Here is a 12,963-nt window from a genome sequence, read left to right as displayed (position 1 = left end):
TATCATGCTCTATCTGGCGCAGAGTCTGCACTAGCACTCCATGAACGTCTCTCTGTTGCCTACAGCTGTCACCTCATGAGCTCTGCACGGAGGCTGTGATGCATGAAGTGTATTTGTGGAGCAAGAGGTGTGTTCTCAGATGGAATACATTTTTATTGTGAGATCTGCCTTGAACGGTTAATAAGTGCTATAGTAGAATCCAGATAATAAAAACATGGAATATCAGAATGATACCTATATGATATGACAAAAAGATAATAGAAAACTGCTTAATGTAAAGAAAATTAGCTGTTTTAACAGCAAGATTAATATGATATTACACCATACCAGTGCAGTGGTGCTCTGCTGCTGCTGAATATATAGGCCCAGATTTACTAAACAGTAGGGGTGTAAATCGGAGCCTACATGACGATTCGATACGATACCGATTTCTTAAGCCAACGATTCGATTATTTTCGATACTTCAGAATTCCCCGCGATACGATTCGATTCGATACGATTCAATACTAGATTTTTACATGATATCTATTAAGTTTCAAATAAATCAACAAAAATAATAAATAATTTGCCTTTTATTGAGAATACAGAATACAATTGCATGTCACAAAGAAATTGTTTTTCCACCTCCACGAATGAGACAAGTGTTGTTCATTATGTCGCCTTGTTGAGGTAAATTGTAGTTTTCCTTGCTTTACCCCGGTCTTAAAAGTAAAAAAGATGACTGTGAAAAATAGTAGAATAGGGCTTGGGCGTCGTGACGTCATACTTGGCGTGGCGGCCATGTTGATGGCCTCGCGAATGTAAACATACAGCAAGTCGAACGAGGAGAAGCAGAGTTGGGAGAAAGAAAAGAAAGAAAAAAGATGTTAAAATCCCGAAAAGGATGTGGAATTTACGGGGATACGTTAAATAGGGAAGCCAGGGACCAGTAACGTTATGTGGACAAAATCGGCAAAAAAGTGTAGTTAGTAGCTGTCAACCCTCCCGTTTTTTTCCGGGTTTCTCACGCATTTGAGCTCTTTTCCCTCTGTCTTCCCGTTTTAGTATTTTCCTATAAAATATCCCGAAAAATGAAAATTTCAACATTAATCTTTCTGTTGCTATCCCTCTGCTGACAGCAAAAATTCGTACTACAAAACTGCAGCATTAACTAAGCGAGTTGTGAAGCTAGGTCTAACGTGACTTTGATTAGATTGGCGTGAAATCGTGCTCTCACAACAACCACGCTGTTATCTTAAAAAGGCCAATATCACGCTAAGGTTGCCTTCAAGTAAGCAAAACGATGCTTTGAAAACATCTGTTTCGCTGGAAGGGCAAGGGGGTAGCAACAGGACAAAAGTACAGAGACTGACAGGTCCGATGGAAGGGCTAACATTAATGTTATGAGAGTAAGGTATTAAAATACGGGATATTTTACAGGAAAGTACACATACTGGTCCCTGGTTTCCCTATTTAACGTATCCCGGTAAATTCCACATCCTTTTCGGGATTTTAACATCTTTTTTCTTTCTTTTCTTTCTCCCAACTCTGCTTCTCCTCGTTCGACTTGCTGTATGTTTACATTCGCGAGGCCATCAACATGGCCGCCACGCCAAGTATGACGTCACGACGCCCAAGCCCTATTAAATTAAATACATTTATGGTGAGATTACTACAATTTATTTATTTAAACGCATTTATGGTGAAATTACTACATTTTCATGTCAATCTGTGTTCATTTTGACCACGAAACATGCGCTGTCACTTTAATTCAGCGCGTGCAGCACAGCAGAAATAGACTCGGTGCGGAAACGATCTCTGCACTGCTGTATGCACCGCAACTGGAACGGATAAACGGACCGCATCCGCATGCAGTGTGAAAGCTCTGACCTGTTAACATGGGTACTGAAAAAAATATGCACCGCATACGCACTGCAAACGGAGTATGTGTGAAACGGGCGCAATCAGACAAACGGCAACTCTTACCACTGCTCCATCTGTTTTCCTGAAGCCAAAATACATCCACACCCATGACTTGATGCCGACTGGAGTGTGTAACATTTCACTGTCATTGCCAGCTCGCTCTGACGGATCCATCGCTCTTGAAAGTCAGACTCAACACTGTGTGTGAACATAGATTGTGAAACGTAAGTAACGCGTGTGAAGCGGTGTGAAGTAGAAGACAATAATGAGGTTAGCGCCACCCGCAGCTTAGTAGGTTGTATGCATATGTCGGAGCAGATAAACACATTAATCGATACTCTTGCGGACGCATCGATGCATCGAATCGTCGGCTGTATAATCGATGCATCGATACGAATCGATTAATATTTACACCCCTACTAAACAGCGCAAATTAGCGTGGAAAGTTCTGCGCGTGATCGACTGACGAGATATAATCTACCAAGAGCAGCGCAAATTAACATCTGGTTTAAGACATGCTTTTTTATGTGGTAAATTATGGTGCACATACCAGTAAATTGACTATAGCGCAAACCTTAGTAAATCACCTTGCATGATTCCTCCCATAAATTTGGCGTCTGAAAGGGAAACTGCATATGCGATAAGGTCAGCCGCAAAAATAACTGTGTCCACACCACAGCAGCGCAAATTTTTCACTGCGTGTCTATAGTAAATCCTGACAGAAGTCTTTTTTAACACCAAAAGAGTGTTAGTAAATCTGGCCCATGGTGTCAAAAAAAGTACTTTTACCAGAGTTATAAACTTGCAATCTGAATGTAATGACTGAAAGTGTTGGGTATCACAAAATAAAACAAAGACAATGCATATTTATTTTATTATTTTCTATTCCATACAGTATGACCACTGTCAACTGATTCTCAAATCAGTCAAACAGACCCATGAACTCAGTCTGAATCAAACTCGTGAATCGGTCACTAAAGTGGTTTACCGAGTTAAAGGGGCTCTAGGTAACTTTTTAACCTTAACTGAACAGCTTCGGAGTCAGTGGAATGGTTATATTACTTATTTCGGGTTGAATGGTGGTGGTTTCGCACCCCCCTGGTGCCCGAGAGCGGAAAAAACTCACTTGCAACTTTGGGACGCGGGTCGTGTTCCAGGAAGTATCGCGTGATATCAGGTCTCGCGATGAAACGAATTGCTTGACGGCACTGCACACGTAATTACACGCCCCCATTCAAGCACCGGCTAGCTAAGCAAAGGGCAACGATAGATTTAGTTATGGCTGAGCCTGTAAAAAGAAGCAGAAAGCTAGGAAATCTTTGTCGGAGGACCAACGAAAGAGGAAACGGGAGACTGACCGAGCAATAAGTCAGACTCGAGTAAAGTTAAATATCGGACCGGCTTTTTCAGAATGGTGAGAACTGAGAGAAACAGAAGCCTGCAAAACGGATGCTGACCTGGCCTTATTGCTGTTGCACTTGTAAGTATCTTTGGAATAAACTGTGTTTAATATTTAAATTTCAAGTAATTGTGACCTCAGGATGTTTGCTATTGTCTGTAAAGTTTTTTTATTATGATCGCTGTCTGTTACGGGCTTACTAGTAACGTTACGCTAGATACTATAACTTTGATGTTAGGCATTGTCATTAGCAAACACGTTTGATTTCTGTAGTTGTGTGGCCGTTCCTCTGTAGGTTTTATTTGTGTAACTTACACTTTTATTTTATGTCACTAAGTCAACGCGTCTGATAATAGGCAATAAACATGTTGCACATATCATGATCGAGCTAGAAAAAACGTTCGAATGTTTTCTTAGACAAGCAAAGGTAAACCATCATTCTACCAGATGAACTTATAGACCTTGCTAATATAACTTTAGACAAATATTAGCCTCCGATATATATATATTTTATGCTCATGCCCACTCTCCCAAAAACAAACAAACACGAAAGCAGTAGTTCGCCTCGTTCATATCGTTCGTTCCCGGTAAAAATACTAGTATGCATGACAACACAATAAAATAAAATAAAATCGCCATCAGTTGGAAAGAAAATATTGCTTTACTTGCCTCGGTAGACATAACTGGCTTTGAAATAGCCGGTTCCTCTGCTCAGCTGGGTTGACAGCTGATCAGCTGGTTTGCTCGTGGCGAGGGGGGTGGGGTGACAACAGTTCGTTTTTACGACAGAGTGTATGAAAGCATTTACTACCAGACACTAGGGGGAGCTTCGTAGAGAAAAAACACTCAAGAGTTGCCTGGTGCCCCTTTAAATTTGACTCTCTTACTAAAACAAAAGCCATTAAAATATCAGAACTGCATGTGTGTACATGCTAAAATATGAAGTTTGCAAGACTGAATAAGTATAATTATTGACTGGTTGATCATATTGTGTGCCTAGTTAAAGTTACATAATAGAGCATGGTAATTAAATTAAAAACATTGAAATAGTCATATTTATATGTAGTATGTGTGTTAAATGAATAGACCTTGCCAACAGAAATCATCTAGTCTATTATTAAAAACTAACTTGACAGATTAGCCTAGTAGCTAATAAATATGAAGAATTCAGCTCATCAGCTTTAATATCAAAGTGTGTGTGTGTGGGGGGGGGGGGTCAATCCAAGTATTTAAAAACAGAGAAAACTGGAAAACAAATCAAATGCATTTTTACTGTTTAATATAAATTCACATTTTTCCTGCAACACTAAGGGATTTGACGGATCTACTATGAATTTAATTCGCCACCGTCCATTTGTCATGTTCTCCTGACATCTTGAAGTTGCCTTTCATTCAGCTTTCATTTAGTCTCACCTTGTGCAAATGTCTAAGCCAAGGTTATGTGTGCGTGTCATTTGGCGCGCGCAGACGCAAATCCTCCTTCCCATAAAAGGCGAATTTGGATGAGAAATAATATTTATCTTTCCTAAGAAAACCTAATTAATTTACTTTGTCAGAAAATATGTATGAATCCCTCAGGCCATGTTGAAAGTAATTGCACGTCCCTCTCAGAAACACAGCGATCACTCGCCGGGACGGAGGGAAATCTCCCACTCGCAGACTGAGACAGACAGCTCAGATGCGTTGACATGGTCCAAAGTTTTCACATGATGGAATACATGGCAGTATTTCAATACATAAAATGAACGCAGATGCATTGGCGTTGTGCAAAGTCTGAATAAATGCATGCATACAGATATGCACTGCTAAAAAAAAACTAAAACAATGCAGAATTTGAATGAAGAAATATCTATTAACAACTTTTGTACAACCAGTTGCATCACTCTAATATTTTCAATGACATGAAACCGAGCCCTGACTCTCTATAGACCTTTATAGACCTATAGAATCAGTGTACTTAACAACACAGATATTTGTTTCTCAAAGAGAGATGGATCTCTTTAAAAGAGTAGCGGGATTTAACAGTTTAGCATGGAGAACATGGCTCACTGAATGTACACTAATTTGCCTCAGTCAAAAGAAAACAGGTTGAGGACAATATGTTTGTTTTGCTTAAGCTGGATTTGCACAGCACACAGCGGCAGTCAGACTTCAAAGCACTGCAAGCTTTTATTGGCACCAAAAAACGAAGGTAATTGCTTGTGATCATGCAAAATTGTCAGTGTGGTGGGGACATTTTGTCCTATAGTTCCAAATATCAAGCCCTTGCATTGGGGAAAAAAAAGTAACTGGGTGTCATTTTTGGTTCAAAGTACTTGCTCTCGCCGACAGAAACGGGATACAGCCATTGTGACATCTTCTGCGTTCATTTTTCAAAGAGCGTCAAATCAAACATGCATGAGCCTGTGACAGTGTGGGCCTGACAGTCCCTATCTGAGGGGTAAAGCACTTAGAATGGCACCAGCTAGCTAATGCTTTGCACATCGCATCCCAGTGCATCCATGGTCACATTGTCAGCTCAAGAGTCAGAGGCAGCCTTCAACAAGCTTTCAACTTATGCAGCCTGGAAGCAGATTCAGTCCCACGCCACGCTCTTTGCAGATGCATGCAATTAAAATCAAAAGTCTCTCTCCCTCTGCTTCACCGAGGTCACGAACCGCAAGATGAAACGGACCAACGTACCCGTAAGTCTGCAAGGAAATAAGAAGTCATGCACTCCTATTGTCTGAATAATCTGTGGTTCGGAGGCTACATTTCAAGTAAAGGTATTAACCCCGATAACCACAGAAACTAAAGTGCATACACAAGTCGAGCAGGCGGTTATGCAGACGTAATGTGAACTGTTCAAAAAGGCCATCAGCGTATTAAGAGTAATAAATGATCCACAGTGCAGCATGTGGAGTCAAACAAAGCCTGATTCAGGTTCAAGAGTGGGTGTGTGCGGGTGGTGGCTAGACGACTGTTCAGCTTTATGATGAATGAATGTGGGCCTACTATTTCACAATTTCACCACAATAGTGTGCTAAGTTAAATGTCAAACTGTCAAAACACTGATTGGTATTTTTACCTGGTAAAAAAATTTTTTTTGTCTTATTCTGGCTATAGGCAAGGAGAGGAAATAAAGAAATGAAGTATGAAACGCTATTAAAGGGATATTCCACCCAAAAATGAAAATTCTGTCATCATTTACTTACCCTCAGGTTGTTACAAACTTCTATGAGTTTCTTTCTTCTGTTGAACATAAAAGATGATATTTTGAAGAATGTCGGTAACCAAACAGTTGACTGAAGCCATTGACTTCCGAAGTATTTTTTTTTTCAATACTATGGAAGTCAATGCGGCCTTCAAAAATATCATCTTCAAAATATCATCTTTCAAAATATCATCTTTTATGTAACAGAAGAAAGAAACTCATAGAAGTTTGTAACAACCTGAGTAATAACCTCAAATTAGTTGTCTAGAAGTCGGGGAAACAAATATATTATAGTGTAAATGAAATATATTATCAAAATATTGACATTTTTTTTTTTTTAAAAGTCTGTTTTTTCCTTCTATCATTTGGGAAAAAAAGTTTCATGCTGAACTAATGATGCTGGCACTAAATTTTAAAAAAAAGTTCACAAGTCCACAATACTTGGCGTATTGCAACTTATAAACAGAACTCTTTCTGTATGGTATTGTGATTTGTGACCCAAGTATCATGATAATATTGTATAGCTGGATCACTCACGATTCCCAGCCTTAAATCGCCCAGTGAATTAGGCAAGCTTTTGTCACACATGCCAAGAATTTGAATGTGAAAAGAGATCATCTAGACTACGCTCCTAAACTGGACAACCTTGAACACATTTGTTAGGCTAGACACAATAGAGACACAAATGTGCATAAATGCGCAGCGATGTGAGCAATAATAACTAATAAACCTGTTACTGAATAATTTGCGTGTAAAATCTGATACATTTTTGACAATGTTAATTTGTTCAAATGACATATCTTGTGATTCTCTCTATTTTGGCATTTTGAAAACAACTTTTCAACGATTTTATGGAAGTTTAATCCCACATTAAGCTCAATTAAGCCCTCCGCAATTCCTCTTTAGCCCCACTGACAGAATGACTTGAGCTCTGTCTGTGTCTTTACATGACTATGGCTAAAACCTCTGCCCTTGGTAATGATGATCCTCAACCTGGGGCCCCTGTCTGAAGAAGGGAGGAAAATAAACTCAACTCCTCTCCTCTCCTAGACAAATTCTCCATTCCTGACTCATACAAGTTAAGCCAATCATACAGAGGATGTCACACTGGTGGGTAAATCTACTGTGTTTTAAAATACACCCCCAGCAGACTCATCAGATTAGACTCCAGTCTTCATTTTTAAACATTTGCAAACAATAATTGGCCTTTACAATATGCCTCCTCCAATAATGTTAACATGAACCAACACCACAATTCAAAATGAGTGAGCTGAGAGCTAGGTACTTTCACCTTTGTTCCAGATGCAATCCACCCTGAAATAAGGAGGAAGTTTTTAACATTATCAGCACTCACACAGCCATGTAAACATTGACTGTGATTACAGTACTAAAGAGGTGACCAAGAAATTGTCATTAAATGGCAACTTTGACTGAAGAACCATCCTAAAAAAACTGTCTGCTTCCAACAACCGTGTCCACTAAAAAGAGAAACTCCAGTGTTAAAACTTAGTTTAGAGGAAACAAAACCTATTTTCATAAAAACAATGACAATTTACTGTAAACTCAAATTGTTGCTAGAAAGAATTTCGGCTATGTGTTTAGGCTTCTTGTAGTACTAATGGTAGAAGACTCTCCTACAGTATAAAATATGTATTTCTAGAATCAAAAGCATTAACATGACCATGCATAAAGCATGGGCCATGCTAGATCAAAAACCATCAATAAATAACTTGATTCAACATCATGTAGGAAAATAAAAACTTATTAACCAAAGCTGACAGTTGTAATAATCTCTTAAATAAAATATTCACTTACTAAGCACACAAAATAGCCCATGGATTACCAAGAGAACACTTGGTGGACACTTGGCATGTGTGAACTGTATTGTACCTTGCAAGCAGTCTTTGGTAGATTACTTCTAAACGTAATCTGGCAACTATTACAAATTGCATGGCTAAAATTGTAATCAGTGGCCATTTTCAGATGAACTAATCAGATCGCTTCTGGATTTTGATAAAAATACAAACATGAGCAAAGAGAAACATATTCCTAAACATCATTTTTGTCAACTTATTCTTACTTATTTGTGATTCAATTTTCAGCATCAAGTACTATTCTGTACTATTGTGAATGTACTAATCTGAGCGATGTACAAAACTTTGTATTACAAGCACTTCTCCTGTTTGACTTAAGATAAATCGCTTTTTGTATTCCTCGTTTGTAAGTCACTTTGAATAAAGGCGTCTGCTAAATGAATATGTACAAATTAAGAATCCTAAGATTAAACAATAGTAAAATAGTTAGACTAGTAACTAGTATGTTTTTAGACATTATTTTTTTTAAACAATGATTGCATTCCACATCAATCTTTTAAAGTATCAGGTTAAATTTATTTCTGCGTGTATATTTTACATTTTAGGGGCACAATCTGTAAACTACTGATCATTTAAACATTATTGCGTTTCCTGGTGGGCAATGTAACCCATATGCAATTATAAAATCCATAAGTCAACTGTCATCTAATTATGTATATATAAAACGAAATGGTTTCTAATTGCATACACTTGATTTTTCTAATCGGATTACGACATCCAGATCACATATAGTCAGTTGGCACCCAACACTGCTTGTGTCCTCAAAGTCTGTTCCATTCAAGCCATTCACCGAATCCAAGATTCGAACGAAATGTTACAATATCAGCGGTCACAATGTATCAACGCGGTTGTCCTGTTACTACACAACGGCATGAAACATCACATTTCAGCACATGGTTGAAAGCCTTATTTCCTATTGCTTATCAGGAGCTACAATATAATTTCCCCTAATCAAAAAGACCCGGCGAATTTAAATTACATTTGTGCAACGAAGCCATCCAATTGTGCCCATCTACGTGCCAACCAACCGTCCACCGTATGACAGTGCCCTCTTCATCTGAACAATGCAACACACCAAAACGATATGCTGAACGGTATGTAAACGGTGGGCTTCTCCAGTTCAGCCAAATTCCGCGTTCCTCTGAACGCCACTGTCCAGGGGAAAAAAAAGCGCTCAATAGTGCTTTGCTTCGAAAACACAAAGCCAACGTATCGCCAACGCTTCAGTAAGTGCGATTGTTTCCTGCGCAGAAATACATGTGTACACATCTCAGCGATACTTTAAGTGACTCTATTGTTAGCTGAGGTTGGAGCTAGCGCGGAGGCTACGGATTCATTTTAATGCAATGCATAAAAACCTTTCCAGCGAGCAAGGTGTGAAAATGATAGGAAAACACAACCACAACTTACTTTTAGATCCAATCACAGCACGGCGCCTAAAACCTCCTGGATTTGAAGTTACGATCTGTTTTCTCCCCTCACACTTCACAAACACTGAGAGAAAAGCGCACGGCGTTTCGTTAGTGTGACTGTCTGAATCAACTAACGTAGTGCACGGCAAGTTGAAGTGTCAAATTACACGGGCTATTCTATTACCACAGAGCCATGCTTGCTGGTTGCTGACAAAATGTGTCCCAGAGTCGCGTAAATCGCTCGCGCCTTTGGAAGACACCAGGCGGCGTTTGCAGATGAACGGACTGGATTCACACGCGAGTGCCAGGTCGTTTGCTGTTTGAATACAGTATATCGTTTGGCTTTATTGTATTGTCTTTCCAGGATATTGATGAAAACGTGTTTAGGTAAGACTAAAGACTTACTTAAGACTTATTGTTATAATTTACAATTTATAAAAGGAAGAGGGCTTTTGTACTTAGTTTTATTAATATCTTGTATTTTAAGTAGTAGATAAGAATTACAACAAAATGTGAGCATTCTAATTATCAGTAAACATCATATACACAATTGTATATATATATATATACATATATATATATATATATATATATATATATATATATATATACATATATATATATATATATATACATATATATATATATATATACATATATACATATATACATATATATATATATATATATATACATACATATATATATATATATATATATATATATATATATATATATATATATATATATGAAATAACAAATATCGGTATTTGTATATAATTGTGTGTGTGTGTGTGTGTGTGTGTTATATGTGTTCTAGTTATGTATATATATATGCAATTATTTGTTTTTGTATATTTAGTTTTAAGTTATGATATCATACTCTTGTTTTAAGTTTTTTTCCTTTCTACATTTAAAAAAAAAAAATATTATTTAAAATTAAATTATATTATGGCGTATTGTGTTTGTATAAATGTTTGACAAAAATCAAATAATAATATGTATTATAAAATTACATGTTTTTTATTTTATTTCAGATATTAATATAAACAGAAGTTATTCTCAAAGAAATCTCGTCCCCAAACACAAACAAACGTGCGTCCATGTGAGTCCTCTTACTTCCCGCTAATACAAGGAACAGCTCATTCCGTATTTTGCGATTCGCCGATGGAAAGCTCTGAATAACAAAGACATGTTTGAGAGCAGCAGCGCCAGGCTTGGCTGAGTGGTGACGTCAAGGAACAATGACTCTTCCAACAGTGCCGAGACACCGCGCGCATCTACTGGCTCCTCAGCCAATGCTGCACGACTCAACTGACCAGGGGGAGGCCGCGCGACGCGAGCGAGCGAGGGAGCGAGCGTCTAGTGCATCAGAGAGAATCACTCACTGCACACGCTGCGCTGCCTCACACCACCAGAACGAAATTCCAGCATGCCTGTCTGTATGACTTATGTCCTAAAATATGGAGATATGCAAATGCCCTGCATGGGATTTTACAGCTTGTAATTTCTTTCCTCCTGACAGGAGCAAAGCAAAACACTCAATACATGACGAGAGGTATTATTATTTTCAATACAGGCAGATTTGGAGTGCTGAAACACATAATATTCCCATTTGTCTGCTACTAAAATATTTTATAAATCTGCAATGAACATTTTAAAATGAATTTAATCAAATTTACTATAATTATGCCATCCACCATGACACCACTATTTCATTTTAAACATTTAAATTCAACATGGTAAAATTATAGTAATAATTGTAATTCAAAACAAAAGAAATATTGAATTTTACAAAACACAATTTACAGTGTGTGCCCCATTATGTGCAGTTTATTTATTTGTTTGTTTTTGTTTGTTTGATTGTTTGCATGTAGATTGCAACTTGTGTAAATGTTTCAAACCAAATTAAGAGAGATTTAGATGATCCCAGTCCTGTCATTCATTAACATGATTAAATCAAATTATAAACCAGATGTGGAAATTTAAATCCTTCCTTTTTTGTTCTATAAATCTTTTATATTTTTGCAGTCTTCTGCTGTCACCTCAGGATGATGGTGCTCACAGCCCCACATGCCTGCCTGCATGCCTTACATTTTTAAGTACAATCAACTTGGATGTTAAAGTCATTTCAACTTAAATTACATTAAACATTAAAATGAGTTGAATCTTGCATAACATAAAAAGTTGAAAATTGCTTAATTTATCATGATGCGTTAAAGCAATGTAAAATCATATGTTGTCATAACTTATTGCTCATAATTTTTTTTTACAGTGCATGTATGATTTAACACTTATAGCTCATGAATAACTAAACCAATGGTGTTACAACACTCCCTGTCAATTCAAAGAACTCATTGTTTTGATTACACTGTGACATACAGTATTTCTCAATAGAGCGTTAGATTTATTTTTCTGGCATCTGTCAATTATTTCCCAACAATCTTTAGCCAGTGCTTTCACAGAAAGTGTTTGGAAGTGTCTTTTGATCATCCTTAGCATCTCCACTGCACCACTGTCGACATTAATTCATGGGACCCATTCTCTGAGCACTTTGTCTCAAGGACACTTGCTCCTGTACAGTTATCTAAGTTGGCAGGGATAAATCTAGCAGATGACATCACCGGTCACAGGCAGTCATTCATATTTATTTCTGTCCTGTTCTTAGAAGGAGAGTTCATGATCCGCCAAATGACAATTTAAGTGCTGCAGACAATGTCAAAGCACCCTTTTCCTCAATTTCAAATATTGTCCATTAGTTTTCCAATTTCTGTTTTAAACACACTTCCTTTTCGATCTTGTTTGAATGAATGTGTTGTTGTTTTTTGTTTTTGTTTAAATGCTCTTATTCCTCAAGGTCTTGACTCGAGACACTTCATCCAGGTCTGACTTTCAAAGTGATTTAACAGATGCTGTTGAATTTGTCGATAGGATGACTGGTGCCTCAGATGGCTTTTGCAAAGATGGATATCCCTGTGTAACATCAGTATCAAAGCATGGCGTTAGTAATGCTGAGTACCTCAGTGTCTATTGTGTTATACCTTTTAAGCTGCTTGTAATATCCTGTGTTCTGGGCCATTAATCATGTTTTTGTGAAGTCCTTCAAAGATGCCACGGTTCATGCGAACAAAATCACGAGCAGTCAATGAACAGCACACTTCAGTTCAAAGCTGGTTGTTGCAA

General features: G+C 37.7%; 1 protein-coding gene across 4 annotated transcripts in view; it reads right to left on the bottom strand.

The window, feature by feature from the left end:
* The window catches only part of zmiz1a (zinc finger, MIZ-type containing 1a), a 134,325-nt gene extending 124,324 nt beyond the window's left edge, over positions 1-10,001 (bottom strand). For 2 of the 4 annotated variants that reach the window (XM_084092991.1, XM_084092992.1), the window contains exon 1: positions 9,779-10,001. The gene's annotated coding sequence lies outside the window, so the exon portion shown is untranslated. The remainder of the gene's footprint in view (positions 1-9,778) is intronic. The other 2 variants (XM_084092993.1, XM_084092988.1) reach the window with 2 other exon arrangements.
* Positions 10,002-12,963: the final 2,962 nt, after the last annotated feature.

The sequence above is a fragment of the Abramis brama genome, assembly GCF_963993115.1.
Source record: "Abramis brama genome assembly, chromosome: 19".
Classification (NCBI taxonomy): domain Eukaryota; kingdom Metazoa; phylum Chordata; class Actinopteri; order Cypriniformes; family Leuciscidae; genus Abramis; species Abramis brama.
This window is presented reverse-complemented; position numbering and strand designations above follow the sequence as displayed.